Genomic DNA, 24,750 nt, shown 5'->3' on the forward strand with positions numbered 1-24,750 from the left:
TAGAATAATTAAAAACATACTCTCCGATCGTCGTTGTCGTCGCCGTCCGCCTGTGCGAATATTGTGGCCATGTTTGGCTGAGTATGAATACATTAACGATGAAAATGTTTAGTGCTAACAGGAACTCCGACAAAAAGCTTATTCAAGACAAGTAGCAACAGCAGCACCAGAAAAAAACGCCATGCAAATAACATGAAGTTGGAAAAAGCGACAAGGAATATGGTTTAAGACCAAACGATGACTGCAACACCGATTCGGCCAAGTCACTTTGTACTGCTCTCTCGCTCGAAAATTCGCAAATTCAAATATGTCTCCATACACGGTACACACAGAAATGGAATAAATAAATATAGAGACGAATGTTCCGCGCTCCTCGCACTCTAATACAAAACACCCGCTCTCTTTCTATGTCTCTTTTTCACCGAACTCTCACTTCACTACGAAACACACAGAAGTAACAAATAACTGTAAGGAAAAGTGAATGAAAAATTTATGGAAAAGTTAATCTGGTTGAAATTTGAAATGTTTATAAATGGTCTCACATAAGTGTAATATGTATGCTTTTGCCGGGCGCTTGTTTGCTTCAAGTTCGAACATAAGTGAGCTGGGAAACTATGTTGTTGTGTGTTTTTTGCGCATAAACACACACACACACTCACGATGGAAGAGAGACGAGAATGTTTGCAATGCACGAAATGCTGCATAATACAAAGTTGTGTGTAACGGTAGCGCCGGCATTCATTGGACTTTGGTGGTGGCAGTGTCGGCAATGGCGGAAGATGAGGCTAAAACACAAGTTGAAATCGAGTTGCTCATATGTTTTGTTGTCGCTGTGCAACTCATCCAAATGTTCGAGTAGAAACGAGACGGAAGATCGAATGAATGAAGGCGAGTTAGTGCCGAGAATTTGTGCATCGTTAGCCAGTAGCATACTATGTGTGCTGGATGGAATCCGTTTTGCTGCCACCAACTAGAAGCACCGGCAGAAAGAGAATCGCAATTTTGCTACAAGCAGAGATATAATCCATTTGGCAAAGCACACATACGACTCAAATGATGTACTGCTGCTGTTGTTGTTGTTGGTCGCTTGCATTTCATTTTATTTGTTGCTAACTATTCGAAATGGATTCATGAAGAAGTGCAATACATTTTCACTGGCTGGACTTGAAAGCGCACACATCCAGCCAGCCAAAGCACACAGGAAAAAAAAACACACACACCTATAAAAACAGATGCTTGCCATTATTTGACTCGAAAACAAATTGCCCGCTAGTAAATTTTCATTGTGAATGCACTTTTTTCGTAGTTTTTTGGCTGTTTTCGGTTTCTGGTTTTTCGCCTAGATATATTCGTTGTTTTTCATTGCTGTTGTTGTTGTTGTTGTTGGTGGTGGTGTTGTTTTAGTTCGCGCTGCGCTGGCCTTCATACATTTACGAATTTACTATTATTCGGTATATTTTGTTTATTGTTATTATTACATATTGCAGTTGTTGCGTTGTGAGAATGAATGCAAGTGCTTATTATTGTTGTTGTTGTTGTTTTTTCTGCTTGAGCTGTTCTCTGCTGCCTTTGATAAGCAACAAAAGTTCCGGAATTTGCTGCAAATGAGCAACGGTCACGAATTTATTTTCCATTTGTGTGCCGCAATCTCAGTCGCCTTAAACACACACACACACACACACTCCATATTATAAAACCTGAGCATAAATGGAACAGCTACAACAACAATAACGACAACGTCGACGATGGCTATGCCGATGCATGGTGTGCGGTGATGCGAGGAGAAAAAGACAAACGAAAATGGACAAATAAACAAATGAAATCGAAAGAGAAAACGAAGGAACGAATAGTTTGTACAAACCAAAAACATTGACCAATTTTCATAGAAAATACACATTCTCATTCTCAGTGGCATATATGGATCATTTGTGGTTGTTGCTATGGTGTTATACCCTCACCTTAACAATCCAAAAGCATATCAGCACAACACTCAAAATACTGATGATGACCACCGTATTGAATGTATTGCCAGAAATGAGATTTTGATTTCATTCGAATGTTCAAACTGTACCAATTTTTCAATTCTATTTCCTAGTGCTGAGGGATAGAGAAAGAGAGGGAGCAAGAGAAAGAACGGGAGAAAGAGCATTAAATAGATGTGCATTCCAGATTTTCAAACACTACCGAAAAGCAACTTCACTCTTGCAAATCACATTCCACTCTCATAACACACATTCGATCATTTACTATCTGACTCTGAAAACTATTAATTAGATGATGAAGAAGAAAAACTAGCAGTTGAATAAACATACGAATATGATGGTGATCATGGAATTTACTGGTGATGCTTTTAATGCTAACCAAAAATCCGATCTAACACACATCTGATGTGATAACAAGTATAAAACCGAAAAACCACTCGATTGCATAGCAAATCATTAGCAAACATTTCGTTATACAGATATCCATCTCGCATTTCTCCGGCATGCAGTCAGGTCGGTCTAATGCTACCAAAGTTAAGAAATGACCATATCAGATAGACGAAATTGGCATCTCGCAACATGCATATTTTCCTATTATTATATAAAAGAATAGTATGTTTCTTTGTTGTTAATGGTGTTGTTGGTTGCTTGTGCTAAAGAAACCTCACATTGAATCGTAGTGGATAACGATATATTCACCGGAATAAAAGCAAAAATAGATGAAATGCGAAGGGTTGTAGCAGTTGTATGATCGGCACATGAGCACCATCTCTACTGATTGCCATTATTGCAATGTAAATGAATAGAATGTCTTCTTCTTCTTCTTTTTCTCAACATCAATTGCATACGACTTATGGTAACTCTCCGTAATCATTAGAGGTGGCGCTACTTATGCTCATCAATTGACTTTTGCATTGGCTCTTATATACTGTGCGTGCCTTTTGATGAAACAAAACACAAATCAACCTGTCGAATTTTTCAAAAATGACTCCAATAAAATGAACGAATTCATACTTATGGTTTGGCCATCATAGATTTTATCTTAAAATTGAATCTCGACTCATGCAAATCGGTACACACATTTCATACTATGGCATCGCACCGCTCCATTCGATCCGTTCAATGGGAGCAGAGACTGAATTTTAACACGCCACTGATCCATTTATCGTAAATCTATCATCACTTTTCCATAACGGAAATTACATTTAAAGTTTAACAGATCGTCTAAGCCGATTTTAACCCAAAAAATCTCTCTACACAATTTATAATCGGATTTTTTGTTTGCAAACTCGCGAAAAAAATTTATGTTCCAGAAATATAAGCAAACAATTAAAATGTGTACTTTCTGTTTTGTTTCTCTTGCAGGCCCTGGAGCAGACAACAATTTTCCATCGAGAAAGAAAAAACTGCATAATTTGACTGGCCGGTAGAATCTGTTTTCCATTTCTGAATTACTTTACACACATCGACAAACCGAGAACCATTCGAACCACGTACAAAATATTTTCACAGGTAACATTTGCGTACACCATTTATGGGATTGCTTATGATATTTTACGGCATTTACTACGATGGTCGAAAATCGAAAACAATAAACCATTTTCCGAAACGGCTTCATGATGCTCGAGCATCAGATTTTTGAGTGCATTTTACAGATTGCCGAACACATTGCTCTCCAAATGCAATGCAAACAATACCGCACCGTAGTATTGCATCTAAACCAATCGATAGCAGCCAGTCTGCTAAAACACATGCTACACCAAAATAAAAGCAAACGAAGTAAATAAAGTTTAGAGATAGACAGAGAGAGAGAGTGTGTGTGAGAGATAGAAAAAACGCGAGTGCTGCATGAAATAATATCTGTGGGCATTTCATACACAATTCGTTCATTCGCTTGCTTATGACCGGTCATAACAATTTTCCGTTCGGATAAAAAATTCCTTCGGATACCTCCGTTCACATTGCACGTGAATAGCATTTTTATCGCGGCAGACACTCATTCCCCGTGCTCAGCATGAAAATCTGGAGCATTTTAAGAATTAACGCCAAATAATCTTTTGAGCTCTTGCGTTGTTTTTTCTTCCTCCACACTTTGCTTCTTTAAATGGAAGCAAACAACAATGTTGAACAACAAAAAAAAAACCACGTGGATAAACATGCATGGTGATAATAATTGCTTGAAGAGAATAGCGCACCAAGAGAAAATCAACCAACAACAACATCAACATAACGGATGTTTTTTCTTGTGTACCTCGTACCACGATGTAGAAAAACATACACAAAGAATGAGTGAGAAACACTGATAAACATGATTATGATTTGGATTTAGATTTTATTTATGAGATTCATGTGTTGTTGGTTGTTTGTTTCTCTATTCGTCGCCGTTGTCGTTTGCATATTCTTCGCCATGGGTGAATTACATTGGCTGTGTACACACTTCAGCCGAAAATAACTACAACTCGTGACGGCTTCGAATGAAAACGGCGGAATATCGGTATTGTGTTATCTTATGATGTGTGTGAGTTTGCATATGCCAAACGAAATATTGAAATGAGACGAGCGCGATGAGAGCCCAAGTAGAGGCACGGGCGCTAGAGAGAAAATCTCATGAAATTTGAATCGTTCTCATTCGAACAACTGTACAACAAATAATAATAAGCAAAGCTGGCTGCATTGAATAAGAATAAAATGACAATAGGTCTTTATTTCCTCAGCGTGCTACTGAATTTGATTCTGGTATTATATAAATATCGTATCACGTCGAATAATAACACCAGACTGAAATGGCAGCAACACATATATTTTTCGTCGTTATTTTCACACTCTGTCTTCTTGTTAACAATCATTGTAAAATGAAGAATGAGCCGGAGAACAATAATAATTTTTGTCAAACGATTTAGAAAGTATTTGACGGAGAACAAGAGAAGCTACACGGAGATTCAAAGCAATAAAAGATTGTGTATAAAGCGATCATCGCGCACGCTTGAGACAAAAGATGAGTGTACTGCATTTTCGCACTTCAAATACTTTAAATCGGATGATGACATTTCAAATGACGCGCATTTCCATATAGAATTCCAAGTCACTATTCAATGGCTGTTCTCACTCTACTCCGTGTGCATTTATTCACTGCCATCATCTGCTCAGCTATTTTTATTCTCTCTCTCTCTCTCTCTCTCTCTCTCTCTCGATTTTGCTTTGTTTTAATTGTTTTTGACAAACTCGGCTTTTTTCCATCCTCTTTCAACATTTTTGAATGCAGTTCAGTCCTTTCTTCTACCACATTCAATTCATTTTTTTTCCTCTCCCGCATACGTTCCATAACAAATTATTTTATGATGAATGATGACAAAATGTTGGATGATATAAATCCGAGCACATAATGTATACGATACAATAAAAATGATGTCCATTTTACATTTTACACTCTGTCTCTCTCTCTCTCTCTCTCTCTCTCTCTCTCTCTCTCTCTCTATTCAACACACAAAATAAATGCGCATGAATAATAGATTGAATGTCTTGCTCGATTTCTGGCCCATTATTCAATCGAAATGGAATTATTTATTTCTATTTGCCTATAATCGATGCCAGCGTATGTGTTCCGCGTATATGTGTGTGTAATGGCATAAAAGGCTGTGAAAATTGCAATGTACATTTTGTAATGTGTATCGCATGGAATCGGCTTTGAATTATGCTTCGAGTGCACCGGATATGCAATATATTCATATTCAAAACAGACGAAAAGTTTTATGTGTGTTGTTCGAGTGCGCAATGTGAAAGAGTCCATTACCACACATTTATGCCCGCACTAAAAATAGACTCGCTCGCATATATACGAAACGACTGTGTGAGAGAGAGAGAGAGAGAGAGAGAGAGCGTGGAAAAAGTTTGAGCCGGAACTGCAACACCATTTACTGGGCCAAAGTACGACGAAAAAAACAGCTACGTCGAGCCTTGTAAAATTATCCGTTTGGATTTCATAATAAAGTTGTCAATGTTGTTTTAATGAAAAATTTTGCATTTTGTCCCCTCTTTCCTCAGTTCGTGTGTGACGAAATGAAATTCAGATCCATATTTTAGCCAAATCTACTTGGAAATTCTCATTGAACATGCAACTTTATACGCAGTTTTTCTATTGCCATCCGCCTTTACTCCAGTCTTCTCCGTTCGTCTCATTTGGAAATCGACAAGAAAATGGACATTTTGTATTTTTAATCATCATTAAAATAATATATTTTCTACAATTTGTATTCTCATTATTTGGTTCTCATGAATACACATTTTTAAAAAAAGGGAACTCATCGTTTCCACTTGAAACAAACGGAACGCAATATTTATTGAAATTTATTCTTGATTAAAATTTCAAGTGTTTTACGTTTCATTTTAATTATATGGATTTTCGTTGATGATGATCCAAACGAAAAATAATTATGATGATAATGGGGCAGATATCACAGGATGAATGAACTATACACACACACATCTTTCGAAATTATTTATCGCTAATGAGAATTTTCTTTCTTTTTTCACTCTATTCATTTATCGTTCAACAGAATTTACCTGTGAATTGAAATGTAAAACGATGGCCGATTCCCATTGTTTTCGATAATGATAAAATCATGAATAAATCAATATATTCACCGTTTCTTCTGGTTAGCGATTTTGAATATCTCGTTTGTTTACTCTCTGCAAATCTGCATTGTGAATAATTCTCTATCTCTTGAAGAACGTCCGCTTGATCAACCACACAAACCAATTTCTTGGTATTATCAATGGTTCGACGGTGGTGTGATTGCTTGAATTATGTTGAATAGATAATTATCTCTCGCCCGCTATACCGTTCCCGAAAGCGATATGCAGTGTATTAAAATGGCTCATTGCTTACGCCATTCAGCAAACAACGAACGCAAAGGTGTATGGGAATTGTGCGTGGGGTGAAAATATGCGGTAAATTTAGCTATTGTATGAAAATAAGGACTCTGTGATTTTGCCGTGTAAATTCTTTTCACCTAGAGGCAATCGAAATGGGGCGCCAGCGCTAGCAATAGCAGCAGCGGTGGTGGTTGCTGGCCTTGCCATTCCATGTTCATTGTACGCGCATCAATTATCTCAATTCGATTTTTATTTCGGTTGATATTTTTTTTCCTCTCATTTGCTCCCTTTCTCTATATAACATTCTTTCTTCTCCATCGGCGATTCTCTGCCGTTCAATTTCGTTCTCGATAAAATGATAAAAGCGAATTTTGCCACTCGAAACTCGATGTGATTAAAAATGATGGGAAAATTGTTCGGAGTGCAATTGCTAAAAACAAATGAACAAATGAAACGAACGAATCAACGGACAGGCGAACGACGTACACACACAACCATCCATGAGAATAAACGAATTCGAATGGGAATACAGCCGGAAAAAAAACGTAGCAGCCGTGCGTTTGCCCACCGAACTGAACGATGCGAGACCGACGACCATTCCCGTTCCGTGTCTACTATATTCGCTTTCTCTCATTTTATAGATGCAATTTAACAGATAAAATCGTAAAAGCGATTTTTACATCCTTCCGAAGTGTGTTTGCGTTTTATTGTATCTTGAGCGCACGAGATCTCGCCTCGCTTCATCTCAGCTCGTCTCTTCACGTGGCTTCGTTTGCCGCTTTGCACTTTTGAATTTTAAGCCCTGTGTAAAACCGACGACCGTCTTTTTTTCCAACTAAGTATCGAGGCGATGAGAGAGCGAGATAGTCGAGAAAAAAATTAAGAGTAAATGAGAGCAAAAAAAGTAGGCGAATAGTTGCTCTTGGATGTCGTCTTTTCTTGTCGTTGTCAATGTATCAGCTTAGCGAATTTCGGTATTTTGGCCTTTATTGTTCATTGCATTGACTTTTCTTCGCTCTTTCATTTTTCACCGAATGTGTTTCTCTCTCTCTCTCCATCGTTTGCCTGCACCAACCCCATGATAAATTGGAAATAATAGTCACATTTCGGATTTTTGATGACGCTATATTTGTACTTGCACAATTTAAAATCGGAGGCGACAGTCAGTGCGAGAGGAACTGAACGATCTTGAACACCAAATGTCAGGCGCCAATAAATAGTAATTTTATCTCACATAGATTATAACGAGCACAGAGTCGTCCGTGGGACGTTTAATACAAGATGATCCAAGAGCAGTGCAAAATTTAACGTGAAATCTGTCATCGTCCGTTACGCTACGCTTGCAATACTCACACACACCGGTACACACACATCCTCAGTCACCCACTGCATCGTGTGCTCGATGGCATTGATAACGACGTCCCGATCCCTCATTCGACCCCAATGGCATAAAATGAATTTTAGATTTTATGACAAATGATTTTCTTTTTCCGATTGTTATTGTTTTTTGTTTCATTTGGTGCCCCTTTCGACTTTAAGCCATTCGTTAAAGTTTTTCCAGCGTTCAAGTGCAATTTGGCCGATTTTTATGGGTTTTGTTTCTCGTTTTATTCGCTCATTTGGCCGGAAATCTGATGAACTAGTGAACTTTGAAAGAATGAGCAAGTGAAATAAAAACGGGAAATGGTTTCGTTCCGAGGTGAGCGAGCAAACACACATTATATTCGCTTTTGCCGGCGGAGTAAGTATGTAACTAAGTAAGTAAGAGGGAGATTGAAACACACACAAAAAATTGAGGCCATTTTCGTTTTATGGGATAGTTCATTCGGCGACTTCGTTTTTTCTTACCTTTTTGCGCGTGCACTGTGTGTGGCTGAAAAGTAAAACGTAATCAAGTTCTCAAGTAAGATCTCGCTTTGTAATAAATTAGATGTTGCAAAGGAAATGGACACAATTTTTCACAGTGAACGAAAAAAAAAAATGATTTTCAATCACGTTCTGGCATTATTTGTGTCATTTTGACAATAAAATTGCGAGTGACAAAGAAAGAGTTGAATTAATGTGGTCAGAGAGGTGAAACTCCAGCAGACAAATTAAAAACGAAATATCTCAAATGATTCTTAAAGAAAGATAGATAGAAAGAAAGAATGAAAAAAAAAAATTGTATGAAAATGGCCGAAACCAATAGAAAAATAGAGAAATCAAATGAACAAAAGCCAATGTTAAGAATGAAAGAAAAGAAAAGCTTAACAAAAATTATGGCCAAATTGACACCATTACCGCAAATTAAACGGATCGAGCAAATAAAGAGCATACGTAAAGTCATGAACAGAAAGCATAAACAACAGCAACAAGAGCAGTGTCTGAGCGACGATCATACAGACAGAGCAAGCGGTCGAATGTGGCGAGAATAAAGACAAAACTCGACCTAGTATATATCGGGAGGGGGACCAAGCATAAAAGCAACACAATCGTTTTCGGGTAGACGCGCCATTTGAACCGAAACAAATAAATGAACAAAGTTTATTGAGTGTGTGACATGTATCACCTCGTTCGTTGCGCGCAAAACGTTTTCTATGTATCTTTAAGCGTTGCAAGATGACAGCGCTTGAAGCAGCACCAAGACGAAATAACAACAACAACAACAACAAAATTGAGATGAAAGCAACCGTTATATTGAAGCCGCACAATTTATCATTTTCTAATTTTCTTTCTCTTTCGTTTTTGGTTTTGGTGCAGTCGCGCACATAACATTCGATCCCTTGGACTTTGTCTGATTCATGAATTGTGTATTGTTTTGGTTTTGCAATGTAAGAAAACCCCCGACATCAACATACTGTGTGCTCAAGATGAAGAGCGAAAAAAGACACAATCTCTACTCGTTTAGTAAGGGTCATGCTTAATGCTTGCGCTGACATCACGTGATACCGTTATCTCTTATTGCGACGTTTTTCTCTGAAAAAACAAACGATGATATTGAATGAAATGAGAAAAAAAATTGGTCAAAGGCAGAAAAAAAATTGGTATTCATTGTTCGGAGCAGCATTTTTATGTCATCATGCCTTCAAAAATTTGAGAACTATTTGTTCGACTAACTCTCACTCTAAGAGCAAAGTAGTACGTGAAAAAGAGAGAGAGAGAGAGAGAGAGAGAGCGAACAAGAAAAAAACTCACAACTGTTCATCAAATTGGAACACTTGGAAAAAAGTGTTGGATGAAATTTCATATGCGCATTCACTCTGTTCGTTGCGCATTCAAACTTTTCAGAACAACAATGGCATTTACTTTTCTTAATTTCACTCATCGTTCATCCATTGCGGATTAACCGTCGTTGTTGTCGCTTTTTCCCCTCCCGTTTGTATGAGAGAGAGATAGAGTGAAAAAAAACCTGGATAACGCGAAAGTTTTCATCCTCTTTTTCCAGCATCGTATTCTGTTTGCACTTTTTTCCGTCTCTGTGCGTTTTTTTCTCGCAACATCGATTTCTGGATGCATCAGGGATGAGCGAATAAACTAAACATGTTGAACGGAAAAATCAAGTTATCTCCAGCGAAAATGTAAAACCATTCCAAAAACTTTCTTCAGCAATGGCAATGAGCGCGCGCTGGAAAAAATTGTCATCCCGATACATCTACAAGTTTTGTGTTTACAGTTTATTTTGTCGAAAGTAAATTGAAGCATTTTGTTTTTGCTGGCCGCATGAATAAAAAGCGACCGAATCTGCATCACTTTCCGCACCTTTCGATAGATTCGGTGAATGCATTGTGCATGTTTGTTGCAAATCAAAATGATACATCTATCTATTTTGTGTGACATAGATCCGAGTGCACAAAGTATGATCGATGTGCATCGAAGTGCTTCGCTCTCTCCATTTCTCTCGCTCCAGCTCTAGCTGGCTTTTCAAAACAAATTGACAACAACGAAAATAATCAACGAAATCCCAAGCATATTTTTCCATGGAATTAAATTGGATGGCTGTGATGATGGGAATACACACCATACAACATGCGCACTGCGCAGAGCACAGCATAAATGAGACCACACCGTCGGTAAAAAGCGATGACGATGACGACAACGACGACGACGAGCAAACACATATTAATTCAATTGAAAACGTGCAGACAAAAGATATCCGATTCAAAATATTCGATCGAATTTCTCGTTGTGTTGCTCATCAAATTCTATATGTATATATAAATTGTGGCTGAGAGTGTGTAACATGATGGTTCACATATGAAACGGGCGCATTTCTCAGTTGACATATGTAATGCACTTGGTTTGATTGATGTGCTTCACAAAATGGATTCGTTGCGCGAAAAACGATTTTCCAACGGCAACAATTGAAGGCGAACGAACGAGACAGAGTCGCGCGCTCATGCTCGCCCGCTCATTCAATTGTGGTGAAGGTGTTTGAGTTATTTGATATTCTGCGAGGCGACAGCTGTAACGAGAAGCAGAAGCACACACACATACACAAAAAATGTAAATAACATTACTGCTGAGCATTGTTTCACTTGAATTTCTTTTTATTAAATAAGCAATTGCTAAAACATTTTCACCAGAAATTCCGCTGCCATCGTCGTCGTTGTCGATTGAACCACATCAAAGTGAAAAGACTGGTTGCTATCAAAGCAAACAAGTACTAAATCTAGCCAACGACACATACAACTGAACTCGATATCCATATTGTTGTTGATTTTAGCGTTGGTACACATTCTCCTCTTCTTTTTCAATTTTATTTTGTTTTGCTTTTCGCTAGAAAGCAAAGCAAATAAGCGAGAGAGAAGAGAGGAAAAACTGACAGTATAATACCGAAAAGCATGTAGCGAGAACAATTGAATTTGAGCTAGAATACGCGTCGAAATTCAACAATAAAACGACAGCGCAAAAAAGAAACAAACAATAATAATAACAGCCAGCAAAGTAGATAGCATCAAAACGCATTCAAATACGACGAAGAAGCGACTCATCAAGAATCAAAGCAATAATGACAGCCGACGGAGCAGTGGCGACGATGGCAACAATAGTGCGGTGTAGAGATAAACAGCTATAAAGTGGCCGCAATTTGGCATTTTATTAGTTTTGCATTTTATTTCTCATTCGATTCACATTTGTGCGTCGTGTTGCGTTTTCCAATGCAATTGAATTCTTCTCAATGGATTTTTATCGCAGTACCTGGTCACACTCCAACCAGTTCAATGTCACTCGTTCGACTATTCAGAATCTAATAGAGCGGCAATGGACAAATTCGAATTAAATTGAATTGCACAGTATACAAACCGAAAAAAAACAACACAACAATACAAAACGCTCGCGGCGATTTCAAGCGGTACAGTTTTGTTCGTTCGTGCATGAAATTTATTAAATGATTGTTATTATATTATGATTGTAATTATGATTATTTTCATTTTATATTGGCATTTTTTTCATTCCCAAAGCGGAGCTCACATTCGATACGATTGAAACTAACGGCTACAATAATTTGGATTTTTCCTCGTTCATATTTGTCTGGTCTCTCGTTTGAGTCACTAACGAGAAAGCCATTTGTCGAACATTAGGGTGCATATCACAACGAATGGAAGATAAGAACCAATAAGTCAGTCGAGAGGAACACTCAATTGCCAACACTTAAGCGTGTGCTAAACTAGTGTGCTCCAACTCGGAATGGGTTAGAAAGAGTAGAGCAAAAAACCTCGTTCAATTTATGAATCGAATGGAAAATATTCAATCGGAAAAAATGGAACAAAATCAAATGTAGTTGTGTGGCTTCCAAAAAATAACCAGATGCACATATGGTGCACAACGGAAGGAAAAAAAAATTGTTATTTACACAAGAGAAAAGAAAAAAGAATTATGCGAAACGTGAAGTAACAGCAGTTCACGAAGGCAATCGCAAACATTCGAGATTAACCGTGTATCTGTCCCACTCTCGCTTCGTTTGCTCTCGATGCTCTTTGACTGTCGTCCATTCGTTCAATGTGTCATAACATTGACAGCGTAGTCACTTGAAAGCTCACTCAAAATGTCTTGGATCGTTTGGATTTCATCTTGTGGAACGTTTCACGTCGATATTGTTTATTGTTGTAGTTTTGCATCATTTCTCCTTCACTTAGTTGCCATTCTTCATGTTTCGTTCATCTAGGGCAAAAGTTGAACAACAATTGAACGACACAACCGAGCAGAGCGAGAAAAAAGGTGGAAAAACTCGATTTTGAAATAAGTTTCACCAAAAGAAAAGAAAATCGAGAACGTTTGGACAAAAGACTGATCTGTCGAACGAGAAAAAACCGAATGTTTGGACAGTATGAGGCGAAAAAGCGTTGCTCGGTGATAAAACGTTAAATGGAGTATGTGCATATTTCGGTTTTTGAAAAGGGTTCAATTGATTTTTCGCCCGTGTCTTCGTGTTTATTGTGTTGATCGCATTAGTTTGAGTGCACACTGGTTCATTTCTACACTTGCCACAAATTCAATAGTCTTCGTGCGCGCACAAATAAGAACTCTTTTTCGATCTCTCACTCGTTACATTCCAACAAGTTAAACAGTCGAAGTGAACCAAAAATGCAGCAACAAGAGAGAGAGAAAAATCTCAATTTTTGCATACGACGAAAGAATACCAACTGGGAAAATACTACGTCGGAAATGAAGTAAAAACTTCACGAAAGAAAAAAGAAAAGAAGCGAAAAAGATAAAATATGCAAAAAGAAGCAAACCAACTAGAACGTTTCGTTTCGTCGCATGAGCTTGGAGCGCTCACTGACTGACGCTGACTTTTTTTTATTTGGAGTGGGCATGAATCATTTGTGTGTTGTATGTGCAACCTTACAGATGGTGTGCATTGCTGGCTGTTTACATTTGTATGCTTTCTTTAGACTATTTCATTTTTTTTTTTCTCTTGCTTAGAAAATGCCATCTATTCACGTAGCACACGTTTTCGAGTCGTTCAAAAATGCTGCTCGCTATTTTCTCTCACTGCTTGCTTGATTGTTTCTTTTTCTCTCTGTCCCGCTACCACTCTACTGTTCTGCTGTGTTATTGTTGTGTGCCGGAACTTTTATTTTGCAAGTATAAAATATGCAGAAAATTTTCGATGTCATTCTAACATTATGATGACGTGCCACGTTTAAAAGTCGAACAAATGCATTTGATACAGTGGCAACAGTATGATGACAAATCTATTCGACATTTCTGCTAGCTCACACAAATTCTCTCGCGCGCTCACTACTACATCGCGATTTAAGCGATTTTCATATTTTGCTGCCATTTTATTTTCGTCCAAGGAAACGAAAGGAAAAATTGAATCATATGTGGTCCAATGATGTTGTGCTAGGTCTGAGTGAGTTGAGAGTGTTGTCAATTGATTTCAACAGAATTTTTTTTTGTTTTCATTCGTTGACGTTCAAAAGCAAGTTTTTCATGTGAAAATTCGACGACAATTCATTGTTTGTAGTGTATAATTTTTTTTTTTTAATTGTTGTCGTTGCTTCCCAGAAAATGTTTCTATTGTTGGTGCTGCTGCTACTGCTGCTTTTGTTGTATCCGTTTTTATTTTTTTTTTGTTTAGTTCTTGATGAGATGATAACTAAAGTGTCGAGAAAGTGCTCGGAAAACTTGTGACAAACTATTGTGAATGTCAGTTAAATTTTTTTAACCTTTTCAATGTTTCATGACGTTGATTTTGCTGCTGCATTCCGGTGCATTTTATCGTCGACAACAATAAAATGACAAGACGAGAGGGCGCCAACGACATATGTGTGAGTGTGTAGATGTGAGTTTGAGACGAAAAAAAAAACAACAACTACCGAAGAAATGTTGAAAGAGTGCAACATTTTTCGTAGCTTAAGAACGTGTGCATCGTAAATTTTTGATAGTTTTAAGTTTGGTTTGAGAGGCATCACGGAAAATACCGCCCGACACATACGACAATTTTCCAACGACGAAAAACGAACTTTTCTTGTTATAATCTCAAATCGACAAATAGGTACCTGACTCTCTGTCGCTCAACGTTGCCGACGCCGACGATGATAACGACGAAGCATATAAAACTTCTCATACACACAAATGATAAACGTTTGCGTGTGCATCTTATATGTGTAGAGAAAGACCGAGAGACACGGAGATAGAGAGAGAGAGAGGCGCAGTACATCACTTTTGGAGTGGAAGAACATTAAATTAATATTTAAACGATGAGTGAAATACTGACTTTTCCCATTTGAATGTAATGTAAACATGGTAAACCTCAACGAGTCGTTGTAAAGTAACTCAAATTATGTGTATGTTAGTGTGTGTGTGTATGCGCTGTATGTACGCGCTTCAAGACACACTACATCTCAAACAGTGAACAATTGTGAGGGAGAGAGAGAGAAAGATTGTAGCGCGAATAATTATAGTTACATTTGAATAAAACAACCGAAAATTGTGTTAATGAGATAAATTTTCCAGAAAATGATGTTTTTGCTGCGAAGAACTTGCGCTAGACTGACTAAACTAACAATCATCATGCTACTCAAACATGTGCTTATTCAAGTTTAACGCCAAAATGACATACAATCACCGCCGCCAGCGTTGCCGCTGCGCGCATAAACACATAACGAAAAGTTTTCGTTATTACCACATCCAGATGGGAAATGCATCATAATTATGCTGCACGCAGCTTATTTGTATCACCCAAGAAATTGGCAAACAGTCGACAGACACAATAAATCCATTCCGATCGTGATGTTCATAGCACGTAATCAAGCCGATTGCACGCAACTCGAAGCGCAAAATCGATGAACAAATGAAATCAGAAAAAAAGCCAGAAGAGCGTCGGCAGTGGCGGTGACCAAATGCAGGAAATGAAAGGGTTTATTAAAATATGATTGTATGTATCGTAAATGAAATTCCTTTTGCTTTTCCAAAACGTAAAAAAAGCAGCAGCAGCAACTACAACAACAGTATTTAATACTTTTCTGTTACGTACGTTTTTATAATGAGTTTATTGGATGCATCGGCAAAAGGCCGCCACTTTCCGTTCTGAACCGTTAAATGTGTAATACAATTTAATTTATTCCGCACAATAATGTAATAATTGTTGGTGTTTAATTGTGTTGTTTAAACATTTATTTTACGCAATTATTATTTTACGTTATACATATTTTCTCATTCTCTCTCCCTCGCTCCCTGTCTCGTTCGTTCTCTTTCAATCGCTCTTCTCGGTCGGCTTCTGGTCGATGTGTGTGTGCGCACGCTGTATTTTGGTGGCGGTGTGTGGCGAAAATATTGTTAACTGGACTTTGTGGTTCGTGTTTGTCGCACTTTTTGTGGCATGATTGCGTGCTTTATGGCTTTGAAAATAGTTTCGAGGAAACAAAAACGAGCATCAAAACAGTTTATATGTATCATTCGTTTTGCTGCCAAAAACCCATTTGAAGCCACATTAATCGAGCATAAATAGATGAATGGTGTAAATCTTTTTTTCACGTTTTTATTTTCGTTGTCATTTAATTTTTTTGATCATTTCTATACGAAATGATGTGAAATGTGATGGGTCAGCGTCTGTTATTCCCAGTCGATGATGATAATTGAAGCGAACATTGAGTTTGGCTACTGCTCCTGCTAAAGCTACAGCATTTTGTGTGACCATAGCACGCAACTTGAACATTTTTGTTTGACATGCAGCGATCACATTTAGCAATAATTTCCAGCAATACATACAAAATGCTGCACAAGGCAACCAGTTTCCATATAAAATCTAATAAATGTTGAGATTTGATTTAATTGAAATGGCATCGAGAACAAAGGTATACACCGAAATTGCTCTATTTTCATTTCGCAGCAAATTTAATTCTCTAATTTCATCCATTGAGTTTATCGGTAGCCCGGTGAAGTGCACTGCAAATGAAATCAAGAGACTAATTTCTTTTGCTTTGAAGGAAAGCAAAGTAAAACTTGGTTGGTGGGTGGATGGGTGAGTTAGGTTGTTGATGTTTGTACGAGTGTATCCGTGTCGAAGAACTGAATGAGAAAGTACAAATCTCCAGCAGATTATCTAGCGAATGAGAAACAATAAAACTTCAGTCGAGTGGAATGTTTTTCGGAATTATAGTTCGATTTCGGTAGATCTACCTCTTGAATTTTAACACTGCTGAGCAGATGGATTGGCCAGCGCACAGCATGTAGACATACATACACATACAGTCACAATCACCGTCACCCTTCAACAGCTCTTGTTCAACATCGTGTTCCGCCAACGTTCGTTAATCAAAAGGCACAACGAACAAAGCAATTCCATTTTCCGAAAAGCAAAAATTTATTTTATTCCGCTTAAAACAATGGACAGTCCAACAAAACGTACAAACGAACACACAGTGTGACACACACACACACACACACACACACACACACACTCAGACATTTGTTGACTGTTCGCATTCATGGCCTGAAGCATCACAAGATTCGTCCTGAGATTTTTCTTTTGAATCAATTTGCCACGACATGGAGCTTGTGAGCCATTGAGTTTTGCTAATCAAAAATTCGGCGATGGTTTCTAATTTATCAACGTTTCAATTTTTTTTTTCTTGTTTTTCTCTTTCTCTTCATGTGTCTCGCTTCATTTCCACTGAACGATTCTGAGTACAAACACACACGGAGAGAAATGAATCACAAAAAAGAAGAAAAAACCACCCAAAGTACGCCTTATAAATGTAGAACTAACGAAAATCCTTTAAAGACGATGCCGTTAAGAAAGAATAGAATAAAACTTTACTCTTCTTCAACACAGTGATGCATACCCTCACAAACACACACACGAAGAATGGAAAGCACGCTTTCATTCCATGTATTTCCCATTGGATTCAACATCCGTTTTTCTGCTCGCAGCTCTTCTTCTGCTTCTTCGACTCGTTTTCTTTGCGTCATGTCTTTTCAATCTCACGTGAGAAATTGTCGGATACAAGAATATGTCCAGTATTTGGATGCTTTGCTTGCTGTTATTCCGTTGCTTACTCCGAAGCGAAATGGAATTGTACTGCACATCGAGTCACAAACTTGATAATTTTCTCATGTGAATCTCCTGGCTGCAGCGTTGTCGCCGCCATCTCTCTCACATCGCTCGGTTCTTCTTGTCCATTTTTTCCATTCGAAATTGAATTGTTTCTGTGCTCTGCTGTTTTTTCTTCTTCTTTCGTTTTCGATGAAAAGTTGCAAAACACAAACTAGACAAAGTGAACCGAGCGAAAAGTACGACGACTGGAGACAGGAACAAATTGTATACCAACTATTTGAATGGAAAGGGCGGAATCGATAATAAATTTATTTATTTTCCCACTGCATTTGTGTATATGAATGTGTTTGTTTTTATAATACAAACGATACGAACGATGAATCGAAACGAAAGTAGTAATTATTTGGTTTTTCGTGCACCATTTGAACTCATCAACAAATTGAACGATCCACATTCGATATTGGTCAGCACAATACAGCTCAATACACACAAACATAGATAGACTCGAATGGAAAAATACTATATAATGATGCATTTTGCTAGTGGTGGCCACATAAATATATTGTTGTCGTAGCCGATGGAAATTTAAGCGTAATTGAAAATACATGGAAACTGTTTTTAATCAGTTGATGTGAAATCGCATTTATTATTTGCGATTGCATTTCTATCTCGTACCCACTGACAACGGCGACGGCAATAACGGCGCTAGCTTTTGTGTTTCGTGTCAGTTATTTTCGTGCACATTTCATTCGGTTTGATAAATAAGCAATCGATGCATTAAACGATATATTTAGCATTTTGTATAAATTAATTGCATTTAGCATATGTTTTTAGTGGAACAAATAATTTTCGACAATCACGGAATCTGCTTCATGGTTGTGCCGCTAAAAGCATTCCAATCATCAACGCGCTCGAAAACTCACTCGGTTGTAATGATTAAAACCGAGTTCGGCTTGCCAAACTAAGCCGAAAATTTTGACTATTTAAGAACTTTATGGTTACGGCTTTTAAATGTGCATGAAACTGTCCGCTCGTATCCATCCCATGTGCACGTGGATCTGCTAAATAATGTACGACATGGTTTACAATTGCATTAAAAGTTCATATTTACCTACAACGCGCTACAATATGCAGCCGCTGCAATTCTCGATCAATTTAAATGCGAGATTCGCTATAGCATTCACTTCCTCTCTCTCTCTCACTCGTAGAAAATGATGCTACCGCTGCCGCCGTCGCTACATGCCTTTTTCCAATTTAAGGCTAAAAGGTTGCACTGAATCTATTAAAAAATTATCAATAAATCCATTGACTCACTTGCATTCGATTATCGCAGTTCATTTCATTCATAATGATCCGGTAAAATTGTTTCGTGCACGATAATTAAATTCAATTCAATATTAAATTGGAGAAAAAGTGAGCGACGACAGAAGCATGCACACAACGCAATTCACGTTTGTATCAATGAATTCACAGTGAAAAACGAGGCATAATACTATAACCGCTTGTACGTTACAATTTCGAGGAAGTTTATCAACCATAGAAGTTTGTTTTTATTATGATATGACGGTGTGTATATTTTGCCATAAAAACCGCTTGTTTGCCGTGTTGCGTTTGTTTGTTCAGTTGTATTTGTCCACGCTTATGCGAGCGAATGCAAGAGCAAGAGAAAAGAAAGAATGAGCTGTTTACGTTGTAGCGTTGTGCCGGAATTCGACATTGTCCTTCAAATGGCATATTGTTTGTTCATCATGAGGGAAAAGCATCTAAAGAGGGAAAAGAAGCAGAAGCGAGAGAAGAATAAAACTATATGAATGTCCGAGAATGAAAATGCAACTTCTATTCACAACACATATAAGTGAAACAAAAATAAAAAATTTATTGAAATGAAACAACAAAATCGAATTTTTTCAAAGTGTAACATTTCATTCTCGGACATTCATATAAACAAATATTAATTGAGTCATGAATGTCCAAATCAACAGGTGAAATACATTTTTTTCAATTGTTTTTTCTTCATCTCATGCAAACTGGGTAGATTTTAATCCCATGGACCGGCAATTTCTTCAAGAATAAAATGGAGAAAAAATTGAGCAACTTTAGATTACTTTCGTATTTTTGGCGAATTTTTATTTTATCAAAATTTCAACATCGTTTTCCTTTGAACATTTCAAAGAAAATACATTTTGACGAATCAATTCAACGCAACGCAAATCAAAGTGACTCACCCGATGAAAGAAAAGAGAGGAAAAAAAGCGCTGACTTTGAATATTGCTCGATTGTGGTGTGTCGCATGATAACGGTGACGTCAGTGATGCAGAGAACATGTTCAAAGGTTTCTTTCAACATCATGAATATTTCTATGTGTGCCGTTTCCCATTTTTTTTCGACTTCAGCTTTTCCACTTTTCAAGAGAGCTCTTTCGCTCTCGAACGTTTCGTATTTCGCACTATTCCACGCAAACCAAAGCAATAGCCTACTTTTTCTGAAAAAATGAAGAAGAAACGACCGTTACCGTTTTTATAGCGCTAAAAATTAATAGTTAATTATTTTTAATGTGTTTTGACGTCTAAATGCCCCATATCATCCAAGTTGTTTACGTTTCAGAACGTCACTTTGCATTGTGCCGACGCCGTTGTGAGCGTGAGAGATGAACGGTGCGTGTGTTTTCTAGTTTAAACATTCACTAAATTATTTGCGTCGTCGTCGTCGTTCGTTGTTTTTTATTTTGTGTGGCATTGTGGTTCGGTAAACAGACCCACGAACAAGACAGCACAATTGATAAGCAAAATTGCTGGTCTAACCATCAATACAGACGCTTTACCAGTCATTGTATTATCTCTCACCCAAAACAGTCTATCTTATCGCATTGGCTCAAGTATTCCATAGTGACTGGAATACCGTGATAACGTATTGTGTAGAAGCTCTACATTAACAAGTTGAACTAAAATAAAAGACGTCTTGTATTGCTCACGGTTTTACTTTAATTAATTCGATTCATTGAAAAATGGTTAATTGAACAAATTTGCTGATACAATAAAAAATGCTGATACAATGTAAAATGCTGATGCAATAAGAATGAATATAATTGGTATGTAAATGCTAAGTACGAATGACGTTGCAAGTGAATTTATGCTTGATATATTTTTGTTCACTCTTGAACATATTGCTCTTTTTCTTCTTCTTCTTTTGTTTATTCGCTTCGTTTCATTCAATTCGAAACGAAGTCGAGCAATCATATTAGTCGCTCACTTTGTGAGTGTATTCTGTTCAATTTCTATTTTAAATAAAATATTCATTGGCAGTGTGCGTTTCGGGCTGTGCGCTCGCTCCGTTTCAAACTAATCAAATGTTTTGACTTATATTCTTCTCCTGATTTTGACCAAATTCATCAATAATTCATTCAAGAAATTGTATTGTTTTGTTTCTTTTCAACTTAAAATACCGAATTGGGCAAATTCAATCTTTATAATGTTCTCTTTTTTTATCTGTTTCTTCTCGGTTCTTTTTTCATTCGGTTGCGGCATCGTCATCGTTTCCAACATAGAAGTGTCATAAAAGTTTCGAGAGTTCGTGATCGGAAACTGGGCCGAAAAGTTTGACAGCAGATTGTACAAGCAGTTCATCAGTGTCATTCGCATTCAGGACCGTCGCCACACCGAGACTTGCCACTCAATTTCGGTGCTGGGTTCCGTGTCTAGCAGCCGTGAACTGTCTCTCTCTCTCTCTGATGGCAATGTGTGCATCGTTTCGGCTTGGCGCTGTTCTGCGTAAACATCGTGTTGCTTCACGTCAATCACAAGCTGCGCTAATCATCAACTACCACAGTCATTGCAACGTGACGAGAAACTTCGAGGCATCCAATTTCTGAAATCGTTGTGGACTCTGTGTGTTTTTTGTATGTGTAATTTCTGCTGTTACGTTCGGCGAGCGCACGAAACGTGTGTCAATTCATTTTTGAATGGTTAGAATTGTGATTTCAAACCAGCATTCATTCAACTGTAATTTATCCATCAAACACACGTGCGTTTTACTAATTGTTCTTCAGAAAGAACCAAAAACTGTGTCAAATCGTGTAACAATGAAGGATTGCAAATTCCGCTAATAACGCTTTAGATCGCGAATGTATGGTGCAAAAACGAATTTATGGTTGAAAAATATGAACGTTCGGTTTCGCACTAACCCAAATAAATAACAATTCCAAATAAAATCGTATTTATGTTGACGCTAGCAACAACACATGCACACACACACACACACAAAAAAAAAACCTAATATACAAATTACTTCACAATCAGATGATAATAATTTCACAATAAATACGCCAATTTAAAATTAAATTCGTTTTCATGACGCAACACAAGCGGCACATACTAAGTCGCAGTGTGTAGAAAAAAAGGTGTGCAATTGGTGCGATACTGTTTTTTTTCCTCCGCTCTTACTCTGCGGTGACATTCATTGATAAAACTGATTGAGTGCGCTCCGTGAAAATAATACCATGAAATAAATCCGTGTGCAATGAAAAATGGATTCTAGCTTAACTGCATCGAAAGTAATATATCTTCCGCGGGAGTGAAAGACGTGAAACGAACAAAAAAAAAACAACATCCATTCGCATTTCCACATTCGCTCGTTTTGTGCGTGGATAGAACTGTGTTTTGCTGGCGCACAATTTTGCTGGGATAGTGAGTGAACGGAAAAAAAAACAAACGAAATAAACATTTGCTCGGTGTGATTTTTCTCGAATTGAGAATAACACATTTTTTTTCTTCGTTTTGTGCTCTTCGCTTCGCTTCTGTTAAATAAATTTATTTATGCTGTAATCGTTTATTGTTCCTTAATCGTATTAAATGTGCGCAAGCAAATAGCGTCGGTACATGCGATTCCTATATATATATTTTTTTTTATTTCTGCTGATACAGTCGATATAATATGTTATATGTGCATTAAATGTTTTGTGTTGTATGAAATTTTCGATTTTTCTGTTTCGCGTTTGCCGTGTATTTATATTCATGCTGGTTACGCAGTGCTTCCATGGATTTTCTGCTGAGTCTGACGATATATTGAAAACGGTGCCGAGAACATGTAAAGAGCCAAAATAGACACATTTATTATTAGTGCGATATTTTCGATGCGCGGATTTTTTTTCTGTTTTGTTTTATTCACTCAAAGCTGAAATAAAGAAAAAAAAAATCTCATTTTTTTCATTTATCGTCGTCGTTGTTATTAGTGCCTGTTCCTGTGGTTTCAAAATATTTTTTTTTTATTTGTGTCGCGTACCAGGCCCAGCAACAGTGCGTCAGTGTTGGACTGGAAAAAAGAATCCGACATCGAAGTGCGAAAAGTGAATGTGCCGTGAATATTGGTTTTCATTACATTCGCATTACATTATCAGCGCCAGTGACAGTGACAGTGACATTGATCGTGCTTCCATAGATAGCGAAACGTTTCGTTGAAAAAGCGTAGACGGTGGTGGCAATAAAGCTGTGATTATCATCTGTCATTTTCTCTGCAGAGCAAGAAAAACCGTGGGCTAAGTGTTTGCTGAGCTCTTACCGTGTGTGCTAGAGAGAGACTCGTTTTATGTTTGAAAATCATCGAAAACTCACGTCCAAGCCCCAATACATGCAACCACACACGCAAATTGATAAGTAGATTCGCTGAAGAGACACCGACGGCGATTACAACAACAAAAACTTAAGAGCTTTTGCGACGCGCGCACGCGAAACAGAGAGAGATGAACAAGTAAACGAAGCAAGTGTGAAATTATGTACACCTTTCAACATCATCTCTTTGCTTAACGCAATAAATAATGACATGAAAACACATCTTTCGCATTGATCTATTAAAACTCAATTGGAACAGCGCAATGCCAAATCCATGAATAATTTCGTGCAAAAATACGGATTCTAAAGTGAGAGACTCTTGTGCACATACACACATCTCGCGTTGTCAAATAAATAAATAATAAGTTTTAAGTGACGGGAAAAGCGAAAAAAAAAAAACAAATATACATACAGAAATGCACACAGATTCTTTCGAGTTTATTGACAATAAATAATTTTGTGACGATTTAAATTCAACTGATACTCTTCATGCCAAATTTTTAAGTAGCCAACAATTTGATGTGTAACCAATGATTTTCAATCTTCCGCTATTCTAATAATGAATATTTAGAAGGAGACCAAAACAGAAAAAAAACAAAGAAACGACTTGGCAACTGAATTAAGTGATTTGTGATATTATTCGTTAAATTATTCTCCATAAATCGGTAATTCTTCCAACTCAAGCACTCTTCGATTAAGCGTTAAGTATTTTAATCAGTAGCTAAACGAAAGAAAAATAAATAGAAGGGAAGAAATTCTCGCTAAATGAAAAAGAAATTAATTTGTCGTTAAATTACGTTAAATTTCGTTAATTGCATTCGTTTTACCCCATTTGTGCTAATTTTAACTGCTATTCAGCTCAAAAGACTCTTCAATTTAATGAACGAAGTGAAAAACGCATAAAAAACGCTCGCTAGACAGAAACTCAAACCTATAAAACTCAATGAAAATTGGTGTTCAAATTGGTCGAATTTACGTTTTGTTAGTATATTTCGTGCCAAATAAATTGGTTATTTTGTGAATCTACCTGCTGGTGCGCGCACTTTTTTTTTTGCTGTATATTTGTTTATTGTGTAATCAGTTTACAAATCTTTTTTGGTTCATAAATTTGCTGACGCTATTTTAGCGCTGCAGACGGTGAGCCGATTTGCTAGCGCACATTTAACAAAAAACCGAGAAAGAGTTGGAGTTAGTTTGGCAGTCATTGGCGCAGTAAATGCTGCCGATGAACATTAAAAGCGTAACAGTAAACGTAATATTTAAGGTAAATATTGACATATAATGTCTTTTTTTTTATTGATTTTTCGTA

At 37.3% G+C, this 24,750-nt stretch overlaps 1 protein-coding gene across 35 annotated transcripts in view; it reads left to right on the plus strand.

The window, feature by feature from the left end:
* Positions 1-24,750, plus strand: part of LOC129567485 (extracellular serine/threonine protein CG31145-like) — a 66,511-nt gene that overhangs the window by 30,841 nt on the left and 10,920 nt on the right. For 19 of the 35 annotated variants that reach the window (XM_055444438.1, XM_055444449.1, XM_055444420.1 and 16 more), the window contains 2 exons: positions 3,348-3,494; positions 21,383-24,705. The exons of 2 other annotated variants lie outside the window; for them this stretch is intronic. The gene's annotated coding sequence lies outside the window, so the exon portion shown is untranslated. Of the gene's footprint in view, positions 1-3,347; positions 3,495-21,047; positions 21,249-21,382; positions 24,706-24,750 lie in introns of those variants that run through there. 14 more of the 35 variants (XM_055444428.1, XM_055444426.1, XM_055444429.1 and 11 more) reach the window with 3 other exon arrangements.

Source organism: Sitodiplosis mosellana, unplaced genomic scaffold, assembly GCF_009176505.1.
Source record: "Sitodiplosis mosellana isolate CC-2019 unplaced genomic scaffold, AAFC_SMos_1.0 Smas_scaffold_11, whole genome shotgun sequence".
NCBI lineage: Eukaryota > Metazoa > Arthropoda > Insecta > Diptera > Cecidomyiidae > Sitodiplosis > Sitodiplosis mosellana.